Raw genomic sequence first — 21,786 nt, forward strand, 5'->3', positions numbered from 1 at the left:
CAAGCCAAATTTGGTTGGAGAAACGCAAGTGTGGATGCACTCCTCGATTAAGTTCTATTTATGGTTTTCATAAATTGCAATGTTTTCTTGGTATCCCACATGCCTTCGGATCAACGACGGGCGAGGTCATATATGATTGCACTTGACATGGACTATGAGCGCATCCATGCATGCATACTCCAAGACTATTGGTGACATCTTAGCTTTATTTGCCGCGTGGGAGGGATGGAATCGACGATGGAGGATGGATTTGGGGAACGCAAGGGATCACGGTTGTCACGTGGCAATAAAAATTAATCTTGGGATGTTGAGATTAGTGCAGAGAAAACAAATCTCGAAATGCCACTCTTAATCTTGAGACACTGCACCCCCTCACACCCATAATTTGAACTGTTACTAGGGGGATGAGAACCCAACGCCCTAACCATTATGCATATGTACATATCTTGTTGTAGATATGGAGTCGTGTGGTTATAATTTCAAAAATGCTAATCATGGTATAAAAACTAATCTCGAGATCCTCAGATTAGCTCTCACAATAAAAATTGTTAAATTTTACCGGTTGCTTCAAGGCAAACTCACATCCAACCTAAATTTTTCAACTTCAGAGGTTAAAAATACACTAAAGGTAGTTTTCTTTGAAAACTAATCTCAACCGTGGTAGACAGGGATGAGGAAAATCTAGGCAAAATCAATAATTTTGTTGGCATGCTAAAGCCTTAGAGATAGATGGGGAAAGGCGTACATTTCTCTACTTTTGAAAAGTGTCCTCCTTATTTTGGCACAAGTGGATGTTCAATTTAGGGTTTTTAAAGTTGGTTGTTTACTGTATTGAGGTTTATGAGGGTGGATTTTTAAGCGCCAAGGCTGCGATGGTTCATGGAACTTGAGAGGATGTTGTTGTGTAGATGTATCACACATGTTGTTCCGTGTGATTGTAGGCCATGGACCTTTTAACTTTTGGGCTATGTCCAAATGAGTCTTTTTCACTTTGCAAACGGGGGCCACTAGTGATGAATCTGATCACTCATTGGTCATGATCTCTCTCTCTCTCTCTCTCTCTCTCTCTCTCTCTCTGGTGCTTGCTCAAAGAATTGCACAAGATGAACCTCGTCCCTCAACGCGTCTCTCTTATCTTTGTGACATGCTTTATCTAGGGGTGGATTTCTATGTGCAATGTGCCCCTTCCAAAATCCATAGCTTGTGCTACACAAGGGTGGGACCAAAGTTGCTAGAAATGTTCTTTTGACATACAATTTGTGGACCCTAGATGCATGGCCTCTGAATTTTTTATTTTTATTTTTATTTTTATTTTGGGGAGGGAGGGGGTAGGGGAGAGGGGATATCGATGGAAAAAGGTGGGGCCATTTTTTATTGACGAGGTCCAGCTAGTTTGGTTTACTTGAGTTCATCAAAACTTGTGATGATCAAGTTCTCAAAGTTTGGGATAGAGAGAGGGGGTATGGTGAGCGGTGAGAGCTTTTCATGGTTTCATGGTGACCTTGCAACCATACAACACCCGTCAAAGTCCATGGGAGGGGGGCTGCACATCCCAGCCCTCCGTTTACTATCCTTTCTATTGCAAAATCCCACCGAAGGCCGTTGGATGGCTGCCAAGTCAGTAGGCAGAATCGTTAGAGACTACGTACAGTCTGCAGACCAATGTATGTTGCCCAACTCAGCATGCATAATTCCACATCAACCATAGTAATCTCGATGTCACTTTCACTGCGCATAATTTTCCAGTACGTCGCTTTCAGTGCGCGGAATACGTTGGCACGTCACTATCTGACCTCCCTTGCCCTCGGCATTTGATGGTCGGGAATGGTCCCCTTTAGACCATTCCCTCTTGTTTACAGTGCTCCCACCAATGGCTCCTGGCATCCGTCGGTCGCCATGCCATCGCCCTGAAAACAAGGAATGGTCAGCAAGGGACCATTCCCTACACCTTCACGTCTATTCAATTCCTCCTTTTACTACCAATACCTACCGTGGGGCTCTTTTTCCTTCCCCCCCGCAATGGCCCTGCAAGACACTCTCTTGAATGTAATGGTGACCAATTTCTTTGAAGAAAATCGTCTCCCACCTCAAGGGTCCAACAATGTTGCTCCTCTGTAGAACCCTATGCATTTCAGTATGCAGAGGAAGACCATGGTTGCTACTGCTGCAACAGAGAACTCGCTTCAATTTTTCCATAATGCCTGGCATCAAAGTATTGTATATCCAAATCCTCTAGCTCTCAACTTGAAGCTCCTCATTTTTGCTACAGTGGTAGGCTTTTTAAATCTCTCACTACGCAGATGTTCATCAACACCTTTGCTCATATTGGTAACTTATTTCCTCTAAATGTAGCCCCTAGTTCTGATTTAAAGGTTCATAATGTGTGGTTTAATGTGGATATCCCACCACAAAGCCATATTCCCCCTCAAATATCATCTTTTGATCATATTACCAAACTCTCAACCACAAGAAATTTTAGAGAGTTTCCCAAATTACTCACACATGGTATTATATTATCCCATGTGTTTACCTAAAGGAAGTTTCCTCTCCCATGGAGGATAATTAGATTCCCTTAGTGGGATACTTTTCTCCCAAACTAAAGTCTTTTTTCAAAGAGGAAGTTTTTGGCTTTGTAGGGACTTTTATAACCCCACATGGGCATCCAAAAAACCTTATTAGTGAACTTTCACACATGGTCTTCTTGAGGGAAAAGTAGTAGAAAACTTATTTTTCCATGTTCGTAATATTTTCAATTAGGAATCCTTAACTATTGGACATTGACAACTTAAATGAGATGATCTTCAATAATTATTCTCAATTAGAAAACCCACAAAAAAGTCTTATGTACTTTAACAGCTTCATGATATTATTTCCTTACACTTTACACTAGCCAAATTTTAACAAATTAAATGTCCACAAATGCAACCTTTGAACAATAAATTACCTGAAACCTTACAAATCTCAAAAACTATGTTGTTGATGAGTAGATACATTCTAGTGACAATGATATTATGAAAGTCAGCGGAGGTCATATTTGTGTTTGACATTTAAATAAGTGTCACACAACAGTAAAAAAAACTCGACATGAAATGAAATCTTGATATTAATAACCTACATTTCTCAGAGACTACACAATTTAGAAAGGTAACAATAAGTTTCCAAACCACATATTGCGTTAAAGGCTATTAAACCTTAAAACATTTACAACAAAACTTTGCAAAATATGAAGACTAAACAAATAGTATCTTCAAAGAATGTTGTCAAGTATTACTTTAACAAGCTAACATGAGGATAAGAACTCCAATACTTTAAGAAAGTAATATTGGTAAATTACTAGAAGCCCAAATGAAAATTGGTGTTCATCCACTAAAATAATGATTGTTGACTCAATCATATTCATAAAAAATGGTACATCGCCAAAACTTGCCTCATGCTTGTAAAGTGATAAACAACACCCGCAGGTGAAGGCAATGAATCTGACAATATTCGAGGAGACTAGTCCATTTAAGGCCTATCAATTGGACAGAGGCTTCATATGGCATTCTTGGTGCCTAATTCAATATATTGCCTTTATGTTGGGCTTGAGCTCATCTTTCATTGCCTCTTTAGCCAGGACTTTGATATTATATTGTATGCCAAGATCTTTGGTTTCTAAACAGATTTCTCAAAATCCGACTGCACTCCATGGAAAGCTATGCAAATAGAAGAAGACTAAGTTTCACAAGCCACGACAACACCTGCAATTTTGACCCTCAAATGGATTGATATGTGAATAACATCCTTGGGCAAGGCAAAAAAATAGATTGCAATCCCTGTCCTATCATAACAACTATCATACTTTCATATAAAGCAAGAACAAACTCTATGAGCCCCAAAGATCCCTGCAACCAAAGGCCTTGAAAGGAAACAAGTTGACAACTCCCGCTAGCATCGTAGGCTATAAAACCACTTACAAGCGACAAATTTCTTAAGCAATGAAGATGATAGACAACAACCTTTACCACCACATCAAATTTATGCTAATACAAGAAACCAATGAAAATTTGAGCATAGTCATCATTCATAAAAGTAAATATGTTGCGACAAAAAATACATAGCATATAAGGACCCCAAGACTAATAATGCATGACACTTAGTAGTTACAAGTGCAAAGAACATAAGGCAAAAATTTCAACACTACATAGATAAAGTGGTTTACAATTAAAAAAAATTATTCTTTTGTACAGTTCCAAATCCGAAAGAAAAAATCTACAATCCCTGCAAGACATAGGCAATACAACTCAATATCGATTCTTTCTCAATAGAAGCTGGTCATGTGTAATAAAAAATCCTCACTATGAAGTACTTGTCAAAACAATCTAGTCCCCAACTCTTAGTGGAACGCCTTTAATGCCATAACATACACTCACAACCTCAATGCATTCATTAGCTTCCTCAAGTTAGAGAGTACTTGAGGCAGACCACACACAAGTAGCAGAAGCTGTGACAACAAGGCCACATTCAAGGAGCCATAACACTAGGATTGAATTTAAAAATAGGAAAACAAACAATGTTGGCTGGTATTGAAATTTGTGAAACCCCCCATTGGTATCTGAAGAACAATGATTGGGTAACATGCACATATTGCAAGCATCTACAAGGGGGGGGGGGGGGGGGGGGGGGGAGGGAATTGTCGCTTCCGTGAGACTTGCAAATAGTCCTAACACCTAGATCAAGGATAAAGTCGTAATCACCTCAATTCAAACTTCTTTGGAAAACTGATTTTATAATGGAAATGGATCCCCCTTGAAATCAATGGCCCTTGTATTGCATCTACTGCTTGTAGAAATTACAAGTGCTTTGTTGAGGGCCCCATAGAAGCTGCTCAAGTCCACATCTATTGTGCCTGTAGTCTACTTCTTATTGGGTCAGCAGCTCAAAGATTTAACATGAGCATTGTCATGCATCTAAAGGCTTCTAGGTCCATGATCCAAGAATTGATATGGTCCCAGAGAACGATGTCTCCAATCAGCCAACAGTGACAAAGTTGAAGGGTGCAATGAAATCACATTAGCAAGCTGGGAATCATTGTGATTGCTTTTGTGCAGTTCTGGATCTGAAAAGCACACATCAAAGTGGCCCTTCAATGCGTAGGCAAGACATCTCAATCTGCCATCAGCCCATAGCCATTAATTAAAAATCATTATCAAAATATATGGGGTCGTAAGGAAGAGCTTGAGTGTGTGCAAACCATCTCCATAAGCCCGGTAAGGGATACCTTTTTGGTACTACTATTGTGTTTTCATACACACACTCCTCAATAACTCACTATTGTTGTGTATCAAATCCAAAAATCATGGTTATAAAGTACTTGTCGAAACAATCTGTAGTCCCCAACTCCTAGTGCAACACCTTTCATGCCATAGCATACACTATGAGCCTCAAGGGCATTCATTAGCTTCCTTAAGCTAGAGAATACCTAAGGTGAGACTTGCAAATAGTCCTAACACCTAGATCAAGGATAAAGTCGTAATCACCTCAATTCAAACTTCTTTGGAAAACTGATTTTACAATGGAAATGGATCCCCCTTGAAATCAATGGCCCTTGTATTGCATCTACTGCTTGTAGAAATTACAAGTGCTTTGTTGAGGGCCCCATAGAAGCTGCTCAAGTCCACATCTATTGTGCCTGTAGTCTACTTCTTATTGGGTCAGCAGCTCAAAGATTTAACATGAGCATTGTCATGCATCTAAAGGCTTCTAGGTCCATGATCCAAGAATTGATATGGTCCCAGAGAACGATGTCTCCAATCAACCAACAGTGACAAAGTTGAAGGGTGCAATGAAATCACATTAGCAAGCTGGGAATCATTGTGATTGCTTTTGTGCAGTTCTGGATCTGAAAAGCACACATCAAAGTGGCCCTTCAATGCGTAGGCAAGACATCTCAATCTGCCATCAGCCCATAGCCATTAATTAAAAATCATTATCAAAATATATGGGGTCGTAAGGAAGAGCTTGAGTGTGTGCAAACCATCTCCATAAGCCTGGTAAGGGATACCTTTTTGGTACTACTATTGTGTTTTCATACACACACTCCTCAATAACTCACTATTGTTGTGTATCAAATCCAAAAATCATGGTTATAAAGTACTTGTCGAAACAATCTGTAGTCCCCAACTCCTAGTGCAACACCTTTCATGCCATAGCATACACTATGAGCCTCAAGGGCATTCATTAGCTTCCTTAAGCTAGAGAATACCTAAGGTGAGACTTGCAAATAGTCCTAACACCTAGATCAAGGATAAAGTCGTAATCACCTCAATTCAAACTTCTTTGGAAAACTGATTTTACAATGGAAATGGATCCCCCTTGAAATCAATGGCCCTTGTATTGCATCTACTGCTTGTAGAAATTACAAGTGCTTTGTTGAGGGCCCCATAGAAGCTGCTCAAGTCCACATCTATTGTGCCTGTAGTCTACTTCTTATTGGGTCAGCAACTCAAAGATTTAACATGAGCATTGTCATGCATCTAAAGGCTTCTAGGTCCATGATCCAAGAATTGATATGGTCCCAGAGAACGATGTCTCCAATCAGCCAGCAGTGACAAAGTTGAAGGGTGCAATGAAATCACATTAGCAAGCTGGGAATCATTGTGATTGCTTTTGTGCAGTTCTGGATCTGAAAAGCACACATCAAAGTGGCCCTTCAATGCGTAGGCAAGACATCTCAATCTGCCATCAGCCCATAGCCATTAATTAAAAATCATTATCAAAATATATGGGGTCGTAAGGAAGAGCTTGAGTGTGTGCAAACCATCTCCATAAGCCTGGTAAGGGATACCTTTTTGGTACTACTATTGTGTTTTCATACACACACTCCTCAATAACTCACTATTGTTGTGTATCAAATCCAAAAATCATGGTTATAAAGTACTTGTCGAAACAATCTGTAGTCCCCAACTCCTAGTGCAACACCTTTCATGCCATAGCATACACTATGAGCCTCAAGGGCATTCATTAGCTTCCTTAAGCTAGAGAATACCTAAGGTAGACCACACACAAGTAGCAGAATCCGTGACAATAAGGCTATACTCAAGTATCCATAACAATAGAATGGAATTTAAAAGCAGAAAATCAAACAATGTTGGTTGGCATTGAAGGCTGTGAAACCACTTGTTGTTATATGAAGAACAACAATTGGGTAACGTGCTGACATATCGGAGCATTGACCATGGAAAAAATTTATCACGACTACTTGAGACCTGCAAATAGTCCTAACACCTGGCTTGAGGTGCAAGTCATAGCCACATCAATCTAAACTTCTCTAGCGAATTGATTTCACCATGAGGAATATTCCACCATAAAGCTGATGGCCCTTGTATTGCATCTATTTCTCCAAAAACCAGGACAACAATCATACGAGAAGATTTACTTTAAAATCATTACAACGAGGGCTCAAGACGGTAGGTCAAAAAACCACAAAGAAGTGTTACATTTGAAGCCTAAAAAGATGTATTTGAAAAACCTAAAAGGATGCTCCCTATATCCTCCCAATCAGCCCCAACGCTTTCCTGTTGTGCATCGATCCAAGAGATATGAGCTCTTCTGTTTTCACTATCAAGCCCTCACAATGGCTTCTTTAAACACTAAGCCTTTGTGGAGAGCGAGCACATGATCCCCCGCCTCAATCCATGGAGTAACCCAACCAAGATAACCCAAATGAACCAGCCTAGAGCGTACCATACGTCCACTAACCTCATATGCTATCTTCATATCTATTGATGGAGCTTCGAACCATAAAAATGCATGGTTGATGGTCAATATGGGCCTTATTATGTCAACATAGTTGATGATCTCATTTTTGGGTAAGATAGGCATACCGGTTATAAGATCTACATTGTTAGCGTCATGTGCAAGACGCTCTAGCACAACAAAAACAGTAATAGTTCCTCCTTGCTCATAACAAAAAATCTTCTTCAAGCGACCCCTCTGCATGGAGCCCTCAAAAATAACATTATCGCGAACCATATACCTAGTTCAAAGTAGGTAGGCTTTTGCATACTGAAAACCACTTGCTTGAAGACTTTCTGGTTGAAGAATAATCCCTTGTAGTTCTTTGTAAACCTCAAGAAAGTTGTCCCTCTCAAATCTGTTCAAGAGGAAAGTTTGCCATTTTTTGCTTCCCACAAGAATGCCTTTTTCATGAATAAGATCCTTGTAAGCAGATGGAGACAATTGGTGGCATCTATCCCAAAGGTCTTGAGCTTGCTTTTCTGATGTAACATGGAAGATACCTCTTTTGTGCCAATCTGAACAATGTGAAGTGTCCTGTGAACTACTAGTATGTCCCTCAGGCACAATAAGACAAGAGTGCACAAACTTTCACTACAAGAGTTTGTGTGCACTTGTGACGATGTTAGCGACGGAAATACATTGGGTTTTTATACTCCCCGACATTGCTAAGACCATCACTAAGAGAGTCGATACTAGAATGTTGCTATGAGCGTCGATATAACGACGCCTATAGCGACGATCATAGCGACGTTTACAGGCCACCTATAGCGACGTTTATAGGGATGCTGTAGAGCCTTCTATAGCGACGGTCATAGCGACACTACAGAGAAATGTTTTTGGTGGCACGGCATTGAATGCCATGCCACCCATCAACCATATTGAATGTTTCAATAATTGATTCACCTTTGAAAGAAAGTGAAAGCTTAGATATAGACCCAAAGTAGTCACCCACAAGACAATATAACCATTAACTCCATCATCCATAGTATTGTTTGCAGAATAAAGACACAAATTTGACAAAAGTAAATTGATGAAAGTAAATCAATGACAATTGTACACATCATAGGAAAAATCACTTGATTGTTAAACTTTGCAAATGTAATAGTTACAACACCATTGTCAATATTGAAAAAATATACATGGTTTTGAAAAGGACGTATAAATGCATCTCATGATACATATGCTATGACAAAAGGAAACTAACGCTATCTACTGACGTCGTCTAATCAGATGTATAATAGCATCCAAGCGGCGTATCTGTCAGATTCTGGAAAAAAAAACAATAAGACAGCTTTTTGTAAGTATAAACATATAGCGACATTTACAAAACAATACAACAAATAGAAAAGAGTAAACCCTAATACTAACCATGCCGTCATGAGAACTTAGAATGTCCATTAGTGCGTTTAAGCCCTTTCTGCTTGCGTACTCGTGCTCGTACGGTGTGGGGTCAGGTCCTGTCATCCACCACTATCAAAACATACAAAGAATCCATTATGTTAGAATTTAAAAACCCCTAAACCCTAGACTATCGAACCTAAAGAGCAATGCAAAAAAACTTACAAAATCGGCCTCAAATGATGCCCACTTGCCACTCTTCAAGTGTTGTGAGCTCCCTACCTCTACTCACACTCTGACTGCCTCCTTTTGTTGCTTCCACTTGTCACGATTCTCACGTGCTTCTTTCTTTGCATTCTTCCAATCTTCTTTGGCGAGCCAATCTGGTCTGTTCCACCCATGCTGAAGTGCTTTTTGCACTTCAGAACGCTTGTGCTTGCAGTATTTGCGCATTCAAACCTTCATCAGGTCTTCATTGAAGCGAGCATCCCGTGTTGGAACGGGAAACTCATCATGAAGCATGCTGATGACTCTGTCTTTTAAATCACTTGGTACTTCACTCTAGGTGTTTAGTATGTAGTGTCTAAGCACCTGAGAGCAAAGACCGCGCACGCGCGAGATCACCTTCTTGCCTTCATCATCCAAGATGATGCCGCCACTGAAGACGACAGAGTAAGGCAATCCCTCTCGCTAGTGATCCATGAACCTGGGTGTCCTGGCAGGGGTCTCTAGCGGCGTGTTGACGGGGGTACGGACGGTAGGTGTCTCCACTGGGTTTGGGCCCTGATGCGAGGAATGTCGACTCGAGTGACTCCTGGAGGAGTAGCTAATGGTGTGTAGCCAGTAGGAACGACTGTCAACTGTGCAAAACCTGGTGTAGTGGCGATGTCTCGCACATCTTTGCCCAACCATTTGCTTCTTGCACGCCCCATACCTAAGAAGTCGTGGCAGTATGACTGACTGACTCAAATGTCTTTAATTGCTCAATCAAAGAGATGTACTGAAATGATATCATTTGTTTCCTTGGATTGTTACATAAAGTACACCTCTCCCAACACCTTTCACGATCACACTTAAAGCGAATCGATGTTAATGTGTCATTACAGGTGCATTTCAGTGCTTCTTCTTTGTCAAGATCCTTTAAGATTGGGCAGAGTACTCTTGGCTCATGGGTATGACTGTCCTTTTTGATGCATAGATTCCAATCTTCCAGAGAGACCATGCCCCTATCTTTGTACAACCTCATTAACTTTGAGAAGCTAGAAGGAATTGGTGTGCTCAATACTAGGCCAGGCTTAATATACTTGTCTAAAGCTACGTGTAAACCCATGTAAGAGGAACTCTAGATAGGGTCTCATAGAATGTCAAAAACACCCACAAAGGCAGCATAGGTAAAGTACTGTCATAAAAGCAGCCAAGGTCAATTAAGCTGAGGAAAAACTACATGAAATCATGAATGCATATACAACTTAGGTTGTGAAGGTTGAACCAAAAAGGAGCATAGAAAACATAAACCTTGACGAAAAATACCAATCAAGTTTTCCCGAAGTCTAAAACTAATGATTTATGTGAAGGTAGCATTTCCTTATGGCAAACCTTGAAATCTGGAGGCCCCACTACCACCAAAAAATTATCCGACCAACTCAAAATTTCTTGAAGCTGTGAACATGTAAAATAAGCATTTCATTATCTTAACAAACCTTGAAACCTGGGGGACTCCTATACCACCAAGAAAATAACAGAAAAAATCAGAATTTCCAAAGCTATGAACATGAATATGTTTGTAAAACAAAGATGTATACAGAGAACAAAGATGTGAACATATTCTAGCAATTGAAACAATACTTGAATGATTATGCTTTGAGCATATTTGCTGTTGATAAATATTGCAAAACATAATTGTTTTTATTGTACCATGAGACAACATCAAACTAAGAAAGCAGAAACTGGTTTCTACATCAACCAACCATATGATCGCATTGTTAAAGCATCAAAAAAGAAAAAGCACCCAAATGAGAATGTGTCCATGTCACAACCAAGCCTCAGCATGGAATTTTTCATTGTAGCGATTCCTTTTGTAGCATGAGGTGCACACCGGTGAAATAGGGAAGCCATAGGCTATAGACACGAGTATCTTGGAGCAACTGAGGCATTGTTTGGGATCATGCTCCAGTTCTTGGCACTGTTTGCTGGCATGTGGTTTTTTCACCATTGGCGTGAAGACTTTGGCCTTGAAACCTTCCTTGAGGAGCCTCGCTTGCACCCCCTCTTGACTACTATAAGATGTCCTTGGCTGGTGACACTTTCCAGGAACATGTTAAACTGTACATCAACCATTTTAAGCTTCTAACTAAGAGCCTTTTGAGATAATCCAAGAATGTTTTTTGAAGAAGGCATTTCACATCCTTCAATATGGAGCTACATCTTGAGGATACTTCCTCATCCACCAGTCCCATCTCTTTTGAATCTGAAATAGAATCTTAGCTGTGAACATTGTGCCTATCAATCCCACAGACCGCTTGCTTGTATGCACTGCACGGGGCCATCTCGGAGGGATAAATACAAGCGATCCTAACTCATCCATGAAGTGATATTGTGCTTGAGGGAGAACACTCGTACCCTTTTTCATACATGCTTGCCAAAAATTATGGATGCTTGCCAAGCATCCATAATTTTTGGGACATTTCGATCCCAGAAGTAGAATGTCTTCCTCCCCTCTAACAGCATCCACCCTATTGTACACATGGGGTCTACATGTGAGGCCGTAAAGAAACTTTTGTCGGCGGTAAAAAGGACTCGTATCTTGGAGTCGAGGTGTCCAAACCCATCGCTTCTTTTAAGTCATGATGGATGTCATCTGTAAACTCAGGGAAACTATGAAGGGGCACCACAAAAGAGTTACCCAAGGGAATACATTGTTCTAAAATAGCAAGGCCCGTCTCATGACTCCCATTCAAAATTTCCTCATAGAATAGATGATACACACCTCCAAACCAATTAGTCACTTGAACTTGTAAATCTCCCAGACACTTGATAATGTGATCCTCAAAAGCCTCTCGACACTGAATTTCACTTGGAAGTACCTTGGTCACAGCATTCGGAACAAGTGTGGGCTTCAAGATTGGCCTCTTCAGCAACCCCTCTATGGAGGCAAGGATGGGAAGTGGTACTGCTTCAACCATGATTTCTGGAAAATGTCAAAATAAACACACTAGTGGTGGTTGGATATGAATGTGGATGGATTAGTGTGAAAACCAAGGAGAAGAAACAACCAAAAAAGACCTACATATTTACCAATAGGTAGTGGACTAGAGACGTGCTACTCAAGATGACAAACACACCCAAATTTTCTTGTTTCAAAACACTATTAAGTGCGCTTTTTTAACTGCTTACTTAACTTACGCAGAGCTCTATTCTGGTTACCTTTGATTTAATTTATCATTTTTAGCAAATACATCAACACATGAATATGAGCAAGGTTTCACCTTTGCACACACACTTAACCCTCCAAATATGCTAAAGCTGGTTGGTCCCAACAAAAGGTCATTTGTATGCAAGACACTTGTACATAAAACACCAAGATTTTTCCCTCTACCTCTACAAATGAAGACAAACAATCAGACCTTTCCCAAACCTAGCGATACAAAACTTAATTAGATATTTGTTGTTCAAGCAACACACATTCTAACCTGAGTCTACTTGTTAATATTATTGTCCCCAGTGGACTGGCCTGGGATAGCAAATCAAAGATCAAACCATGAAGGCAAAAACACTTCAAAAGATAGACAACATAACTGATGCTCACTACCCCCATCCCTTCTCATATTTCTCATATCCACCACTTCAGGGGTAGATTGACCTCTCCTATCCTAACAGAGATAAGAACACAGAAGCCATTCTATCATCAACTAGCTTTAGTTCAATAAGAGCATAATGTCGAGAAAACCACTCTCTTTAGCAATTCATGCATGGCAGATCAGATGATGACCAAGTGGTAACAATAAGAAGTTCTTTTTAAATGATAAGACAGTATGGTACCCAAATTATAACACATGCCCAACAATCCTATACCATCACATCTTCCAAACCTAATGGCACACCATCTAGCCCAAAGGTGATTGATGATCATTAACTATGTGCATGGGATGTGCGTAGCTTATGTGTGTAGGTATGCATGTACGTGTGAATGTGCATGGATTAGTGTGCATAAAACGTTATCAATCTCTGCTTATGCAACCTCATGGGGAAGTATGTACCAATTTAAACAAAATGTACAATGAACAATGTGCCCATTATGTGATGGAAATCAGAGTAAAAGTATGAGGTTACCTGGACTGATTTTCCTCCAAACTCTTGATGCTTCTCCACTCACAGTGCCAGTCAGCAACAGTATGTGTTGATTTCCCTTGGGCCTTCAGATACTAGTCGTTGACAGCAGCTGGAATATGCCCCTTCCTGTCTGTACTTGGCTTTCCACTCAATCCAGCCATTAATAAGTTGAAGGTGGTGGTGGTGGTGGTGGTGACTGGTGTCTATGCGCGAGGGGTTTGGGGGGGAAGATACATTGTAGTTATGTGAGTAGACATTGGAGACAGAGTGCTATCAAGTAGAGAAGGGGGTGCGAGCGAATTCATGAATGGTACAATTCAAATCACTGAGAGGGGGGAGAAAATTCATGCAGAATGGTACAATTCAAAATGACCCCCAAGTTTCGGTGGACCTATATTTGAAAATACAATGTGGTAATTTAGGAATTTTAGTATTGGACATTGCAGCCCCAACTTTAGCAACCTGCCATACCACATTGACATTATATTCCCTAAGAGTACTTGGAGCCCTGAAAGCGAGTGAGGGAGGGAGCTTGGAATCTAAGGGCGGGATTTCTAAAGCAATTTTGCTCATCAATGCCATACATGTAGGAAGGGAAGAAAGGGAAGGGACAAGGATTACCAAAATATTTTCCTAGCCAAATTCTAAAGGTTTTTTATAAGACAAACCCGAATTTTTTGTTAACATTAAAAGGGACCTGCAATGTTCAGGAAAAGTGTGTCTCGGCTTAGCCATGTGCCGGTTAAATTGAAACTATGTACGAACGCGTTCAAAAGGGAGTAAAGACACACACACACACACACACACAAAGAGAGAGAGAGAGAGAGAGAGAGAGAGAGAGAGAGAGAGAGGTCCATTAAGTGCTTCCAAGCCCTTTTTTTAAAAGTCTTAATAAATTTTGATTTCTTTATTTATAGCCTGAGGGACCTCTCTTGCATAGAGTTTTGCAAGCTCATAAACTAGCCAGTTATACTTTGCAATTCCAACAAGTTGAAATTATGTTTAGAGTTCTTTCTTTAGGAAGAATTTTTTCATGAGCCCTTGTTTGAAAGCTATATGGGAGAAACTTTATAGACTTTAGATTTTTCACAATCAAGAATTCTTGTAGAAAACACTCCCCCAAAGATAAATAATCTCTCTCTCTCTCTCCCTCTCTACCTCTCTCTCTCTCTCTCTCTCTCTCTCTCTATACTATGCTCTTAATTATACGACGCGCGCAAGAAACTCCCTTTCTCTTTATAGGTATACATGCGCATACATAGCCCATATATATATATATATATATATATATATTATATGTCTATTAGTTTATGTCTATTTAAGTACCTATCTACATATTTATCTATCAACATGACTATGTGTCTCCTTCATCCGATATCCATATCCTATCTCTATAACATCTATCAATATTTAGCTATGTAGATGGATATATCTATCGGCATCAGTGTTTGGGAAAATCATTTTCCCAAACATACAAAATGCCTTTCCTTGAATTTGCCAAGAGAAAAATGTAGAAGATTAGGTTACTTTTTTAGGTTTTTACAATATTTTTTCTCTATTTTGGGGCAGAATTTTTCCTTTTTCCCTTGCGCTCAACCGGCAGTTTGGAAATTGAAAATGGCATGATATAAAGTTGAGACACATTTCTCCCAAACACTGATCGGTATATTGACCCATCTCTATACACTCACTTGCCTATATCACGTTTCTCTCACTGCTCTATCTAATGGTCTATCTACGAATATATTACATGATAGCAAACATATATATTGACCTATCTATAAATTTATCATTATAGTTTACTATATGTATCACTTTCATTTTTTCTCAATCCACCATTTATCTATGTATCAACATATTTGTCTATGTTTTCAGCTTCTAATAATGATAAAATTATCCCAAAACATTCATATATGCACACATACATGCATACCTACACACACACACACACACACACACACATATATTTGTCTATGTTTTGAACTTCTAATAACGATAAAATGATCCCAAAACATTCATATATGCACACATACATGCATACCTACACACATAAGATAGGTATGCATGCACATACATAGGTATACATGCACATACATAGCCCATACATACACACACACACACACACACAGACACATAATATGCATGTCTACTAATTTATGTCTATATAAGTACCTATCTGCATATTTATCAATCAACATGACTATTTGTCTCCTTCTATCTCTATCCATCTCCTATCTCTACAATATCTATCAATCTTTAGCTATGTAGATGAATATATCTATTGTGACCTATCTCTATACATGTCAAGGTTTATTAGTGAACAAATGAAAGTATAAGCAATCAAAGTTCTAGTGGTGAGATAGATAGATAATATATAATATAGAAGCGTGAACATAGAGTGTTAGTGGATAGATAGATAAGAATAAGTAGATAGATAATCAGTGGCACTATAAACATATGGACATATGTATACACATACGTATACATGCACTCATGCACATACACACACCCATATACATACATACATACATACATACATACATATATATATATATATATATATATATATATCCAATTGACAAATAATTTATGCCTATATAAGTACCCATCTACATATTTATCTATCAACATGACTATGTGTCTCCTTCTAGCTCTATCCATCCACTATCTACATTATATCTACCAATATTTATCTATGTATCTAAATATCTATTGACATGTTGACCTTCGCTATATACTCATTATATCTAAATATCTATTGACTTGCCTATTTCATGTATTATAATGTCTACATGCCTCTTTCTTTCTCTCTCTGTTATAATGGTCTATCCATGAATAATATGTATCAATCTTTAGCTTTGTAGATGAATATATCTATTGGCATATTGACCTATCTCTATACACTGACTTGCCTATATCATGTTTCTCTCTCTATTATCTATCTAATGGTCTATCTCTGAATATATTACATTGTTCGCAAACATATATATTGACCTATCTATATATTTATCATTATAGTTTATATGTATCACTTTCATTTTCTATCTATCCACTATTTATCTATGTAGTATCAACGTATTTTTCCATCATGTAATCACCTTCTAGCATGATAAAGTTATCCCAAAACATTCATATATACACACATACATGCATACCTGTTGGGGTATAAAGCCCAATGTGGTCGCTCAGGTAAGTGAACGGGCCGCCAGGTATGTACACATATTCTTTTGTAAAAACCTAATAAGAACTCACTATGCTCTACACATTACAGTAGAGCGAGTTCACCATATCGTCGTGCTCTTCTTCTCGCACTCTCTCTTGCGTCGCACTTCCGCTCATACTCCTTCAACTGGTATCAGAGCTCAGATCGAGGCTCGGGGCAGCACTGCAGGAGGCTAGAGTGACCAACTCAGATTGGAGTGAAATTCGATAGGCAAAGACACGGCCCCAAATCTCGTGGGTGTTGTCAGAATTTCATTCTGAGGTCATCTCGGCCATCGTTCGGTTCGACAAAGGTTTGCGCAGGCCATTTTCGACTACGTGGTCTCGACGGGTGCATATCCAACTCTGCAAATTTGGGGTTTTCGGCCTACGACTGCAGGTGCTGAGGACATCGACACTCCCAGAGTGCTGATTTGTGGTTGTCTACACATCGAAGGATGGCTCACAGTTCTTGGAGGCGTGTCACATACGACACGGACGCATCTACACACAAACTATAGGCGACATCCACTAGTTCATCAGGTAGCTTGTGTTTGCTGCTTGATATTCCATATTTCATCCTGACATTGCAGGTACTTCCACATGGGATGTATTGTCAGAGATGATGTATGTCTGTTGAGGGTTTGCTGGCTGTGAGTCACGCAGCAAACAACCGCCACAGCGGTTACAGCATACAGTGGGAAATTTGTGGATGTATGATTTTGTGGGAAGTCTATGTACTGTCAGATCTACTGTAGCCTTTGTTGAGGGTCGAGTGAGGTTTTGTTGAGCTGGGGGATTCTCAAATGTTGAGATCCTTTCGGTGATACAGGTCTTGGAGCGATCCCTCGAGCACCCTTAGATAGGCAGGTAGGATGTATTGACTGTGAGTTAGACAATTGGGATTGCATCTTTGCTTTACTGCCGTTGAGGCATTGTCACAGTCTATGCTTACAGGAAAGTGACAGGACAGTGAGAGACAGTACAGGTGCAGGACAGGTTTACCCGCAGCTTACAGTGTTAGAGAGACAATGTTTTTTTTTTTGAGTTGTTTTTTGGTCTGTTTTTTGAGTACACCAGAGCCATTTTACAAAGGAGACTCTGCCAAAATTTATGCAGAATCTGAAGCTTTCTTGGTTCATTTGACAGGTTGATATTGGTTTAGAGGTCAGTTTACAGGGGAAACTCTGTCGAATTTTTCCCAGAAAAGTAAACTATACTATGAAGCGTAGCTATGGCTGGATCACAGGACACTGCTCTTTACAATATCAAGAAGCTGGATGGAACCAATTTCCCATTGTGGAAGAAGAAGATTTGGCACGTGTTGGTACAAAAGAAGCAGATAAAACCTATAAAGCTTAAGGGGATAAAACCAGAAGATATGGACGAAGATGAATGGAACGAAATGGATGAATTGGCACTTTCTACCATTATGCTGACTTTGGCAGAAAGCGTTTACTTCAATGTAGCAGACGAGATGTCGGCCTATCAATGATCTTTATGAGAAGCAGAGTGCAGCTTCACAGGTATACTGGCTTAAGAAGCTTGTTGACTTGAAGATGAAAGAAGGGACCCCTATGTCCAATCATCTGAATGAATTCAACACCATCTACAGTCAGTTGTCAGCTCAAGGTGTCAAGTTTGATGAACCTGTTAGAGCTATGTTCCTGTTGATCACATTGCCGGAAAGTTGGGACACTTTTCGCACAGCTTTGAGTAATTCTACACCTCCAGATGGTTTGAACATAGCAGGTGTAGAAGGAAGTCTGCTTACTGAAGAAACCAATAGAAAGACAATGGAAAAAGGCAAAGGAACAGCCTTAGTTGTCAGGGGAAGGACCAAAGAAAAGTACAAAGGTGGAAAAAGGAATCAGTCTCGTAGCAAGTCCCGCAGTGCTAAAGGCAAGAGTGACATAGAATGCTACCATTGTGGCAAGAAGGGTCACATGAAAAGAGACTGCAGAGAATGGAAAGCAGAAAAAGGCAAAGAGAAAGCTGAAGACCATGGTGAGAAGAACAAGTCCTCAGTGAAGATTCAAGAAATAAATGTGACAAATACTGTTGCAGAGGATGACAGTCTAGTGTCAGGAGACATCTACTTCTTGAAGAATACAATGGACTCAGCTCTTCTTACAACATCTAATGGAAATGCACTGAGTGACTGGATTATAGACTCAGGGGAATTACTTCATGTGTCTCCAAACAAGGAGTGGTTTACTTCTTATGTGACCACTAAAGATCATGTTCGGCTAGGCAATGGGCACACATGTGAGATCATAGGTGCTGGAGATGTTCAATTGAAGTTTCAGAATGGCTCTTCTTTCACGCTGAAGAATGTGAGACATGTTTCCGCACTTACAAAGAGCTTGATCAGCACAGGTTTACTTGATGATGCTGGCTACGTCACCACTTTTGGACAAAACGTGTGGAAGATATCCGAGGGTTCTATGACAGTAGCACATGGAGTAAAGTCTGGAGGACTTTACATGATTTATGTATCAAATGTCTCTAAAAATGTAATCAATGTAACCGAGCAGCCGAACGTTTCTTTGTGGCATAGCCGATTAGGACATATGTCCAAGAAGGGAATGGAAATCTTGTCTCATTCTGGTTATTTGCCTGTCTTTTCATTTAATGATTTTGAATTCTGTGAACATTGTCTATATGGTAAGCAAACACATCAGCCACATAAGCATAGAAGCAATAGAAGAGATACATAGTTGGCACTTGTTCATAGTGATTTGTGTGGACCGATGCCTAACCTATCTCTAGGGGGAGCTTCTTAGTTTATGACATTTATAGATGATTACTCGAGGAAAGTATGGGTTTACTTTCTCAAGCACAAGGATGAAGCGTTTAGTGTTTTCAAAACGTTTGTGACACTTGTGGAGAATCAGAGTGGCAAGAAGCTTAAATGCTTACGCATTGACAATGGTGGAGAGTATGTTTCAAAGGTCTTTCAGGACTTTTGTGAGTCAAAAGGTATAAAATGTGAACTTACTGCTCCTTACAATCCTCCTCAAAATGGTGTTGCTGAGAGGATGAATAGGACCATACAATAGAAGGTCAAAAGTATGTTGTCTAATGCACAATTGCCAAATGGGTTTTGGGCTGAAGCTGTATCAACAGCTGTTCATCTTGTAAATAGATCTCCTAGCAAGGTTTTGCAGAAGGATTCAGTGCCAGAGATGGTATGGTCAGGAAAAATGCCCTCATACAAGCATCTCAGAGTCTTTGAATGTGAGGCATATACTCACGTTCCAAAGGAATTTAGGAACAAACTTGAGCCAAAGAGTAGAAAGTGCATCTTTCTAGGCTATGGTAATTCTGGTGAGATGTGGTACAGACTTTGGAATCCCGAATCCAGAAAGGTTGTCCGCAGAAATGATGTTCACTTTAATGAATCCAAATATCATTCTAAACCAGAGAGGGTTGAGGAGATTAGAAGAGTTGTCTTCCAAGAAGATGGACTTGCACGTGCAAGACAAAATGTCAGGGCTCAAGAGGAGCAAGGACAGGATAGAGTGGAACCACAGGTTGTGGCTGAGCCTGAGACACCTATTGTGCGTAGATCTGGACGTGTCACGCGACCTCCTAATAGGTTTGTTCCATCTATGAACTATGTCATGTTGACTGATTGCAATGAGCCTTCATGTTACAAGGAAGCAGTGCAAATGAAGGACTCCGGGAATTGGCAATTGGCCATGCTGTCAGAGATGACAGCTCTGCATAAAAACAAGACATGGAAGCTAGTTAAATTACCACAGGGCAAAAAGGCTCTACCTTGTAAATGGGTTTACAGGTATAAGATCACCGCTCATGATAGTCAGCCAAAGTACAAAGCAAGGCTTGTTGCCAAGGGCTTTAAGCAAGAACAAGGCATTGACTTTGAGGAAGTCTTCTCTCCGGTGGTCAAGATGACTACATTGGGATGCTTTCTTGCATTGGTTGCCATATTAGATTTGGTGTTGCACCAAATGGATGTCAAGACAACGTTCTTGCATGGTGATTTAGATGTGGAAATTTACATGCAGCAGCCAGAAGGGTTTGTTGAGAAAGGCAAGGAGGATTGGGTATGCCAGTTGTTAAAGAGTCTTTATGGCTTAAAACAATCACCGAGGGCATGGTACCATAAATTCCACAAGTTTATGCTTTCTCAAGGCTACAAACGTAGTGAGTTCGATCACTGTCTATATACAAAGAAGGCTAAGGATGGTAATTGGCTGATCCTTATTTTGTATGTGGATGACATGTTGATTTCTGGCAAGCACTTGGAAGAAATTTCAGCTTTGAAGTCAAAGATGGAAAAATCGTTTGACATGAAAGACATGGGTGAGGCAATTCATATACTTGGTATGCGCATTGAGAGAGACAGATCAAAGAAGTTGATTTGGTTATCTCAAACAGAGTATATTGACAAGGTTTTGCAACGTTTCAATATGGAGAAGGGAAATGCACTGAGTGTTCCATTGCCACCATATGTGAAACTTAGCAAACAAGATTGTCCTGTGTCTGAGGAAGAACAGGTTGAAATGGATAAGATTCCATATGCGTCTGCAGTGGGTAGTTTTATGTATGCAATGATGGCTACTCGCCCAGACATTGCATTTGCAGTGGGAGTAGTAAGTCGATACATGTCAAACCCAGGCAAGAAACATTGGGAGGCAGTGAAAGGAATATTGAGATACCTGAAAGCTACAAAGAGTATGCGTATATGCTATGGGAGTCAGGAGCTAAGTGTAAAGGGTTTTACAGACTCAGATTATGCAGGTGACTTAGACAACCGAAGGTCTACGTCAGGGTATGTCTTTACATTGGCTGGTGGAGCAGTATCATGGCGTTCTAGATTACAAGATTGTGTTACTCAGTCTACTACAGAGGCTGAATATGTTGCAGCATCAGAGGCATGCAAAGAATCAATTTGGCTTAATCGACTAGTAACATATTTGGGAATCAAAGAAGAGATGCCTGTGTTATATTGTGATAGTCAAAGTGCTATACAATTGGCTCGCAATCCAGTTTATCACTCAAAGACAAAGCATGTGGATGTGAAGTATCATTTCATCTGGGAAATGCTCGAGGATAAGCAACTTCAGCTTGTCAAAGTTCACACCACAGAAAATCCTGCTGATCTACTTACAA

The sequence above is a fragment of the Adiantum capillus-veneris genome, unplaced genomic scaffold, assembly GCF_014529385.1.
Source record: "Adiantum capillus-veneris isolate H3 unplaced genomic scaffold, ASM1452938v2 Hic_scaffold_254, whole genome shotgun sequence".
NCBI lineage: Eukaryota > Viridiplantae > Streptophyta > Polypodiopsida > Polypodiales > Pteridaceae > Adiantum > Adiantum capillus-veneris.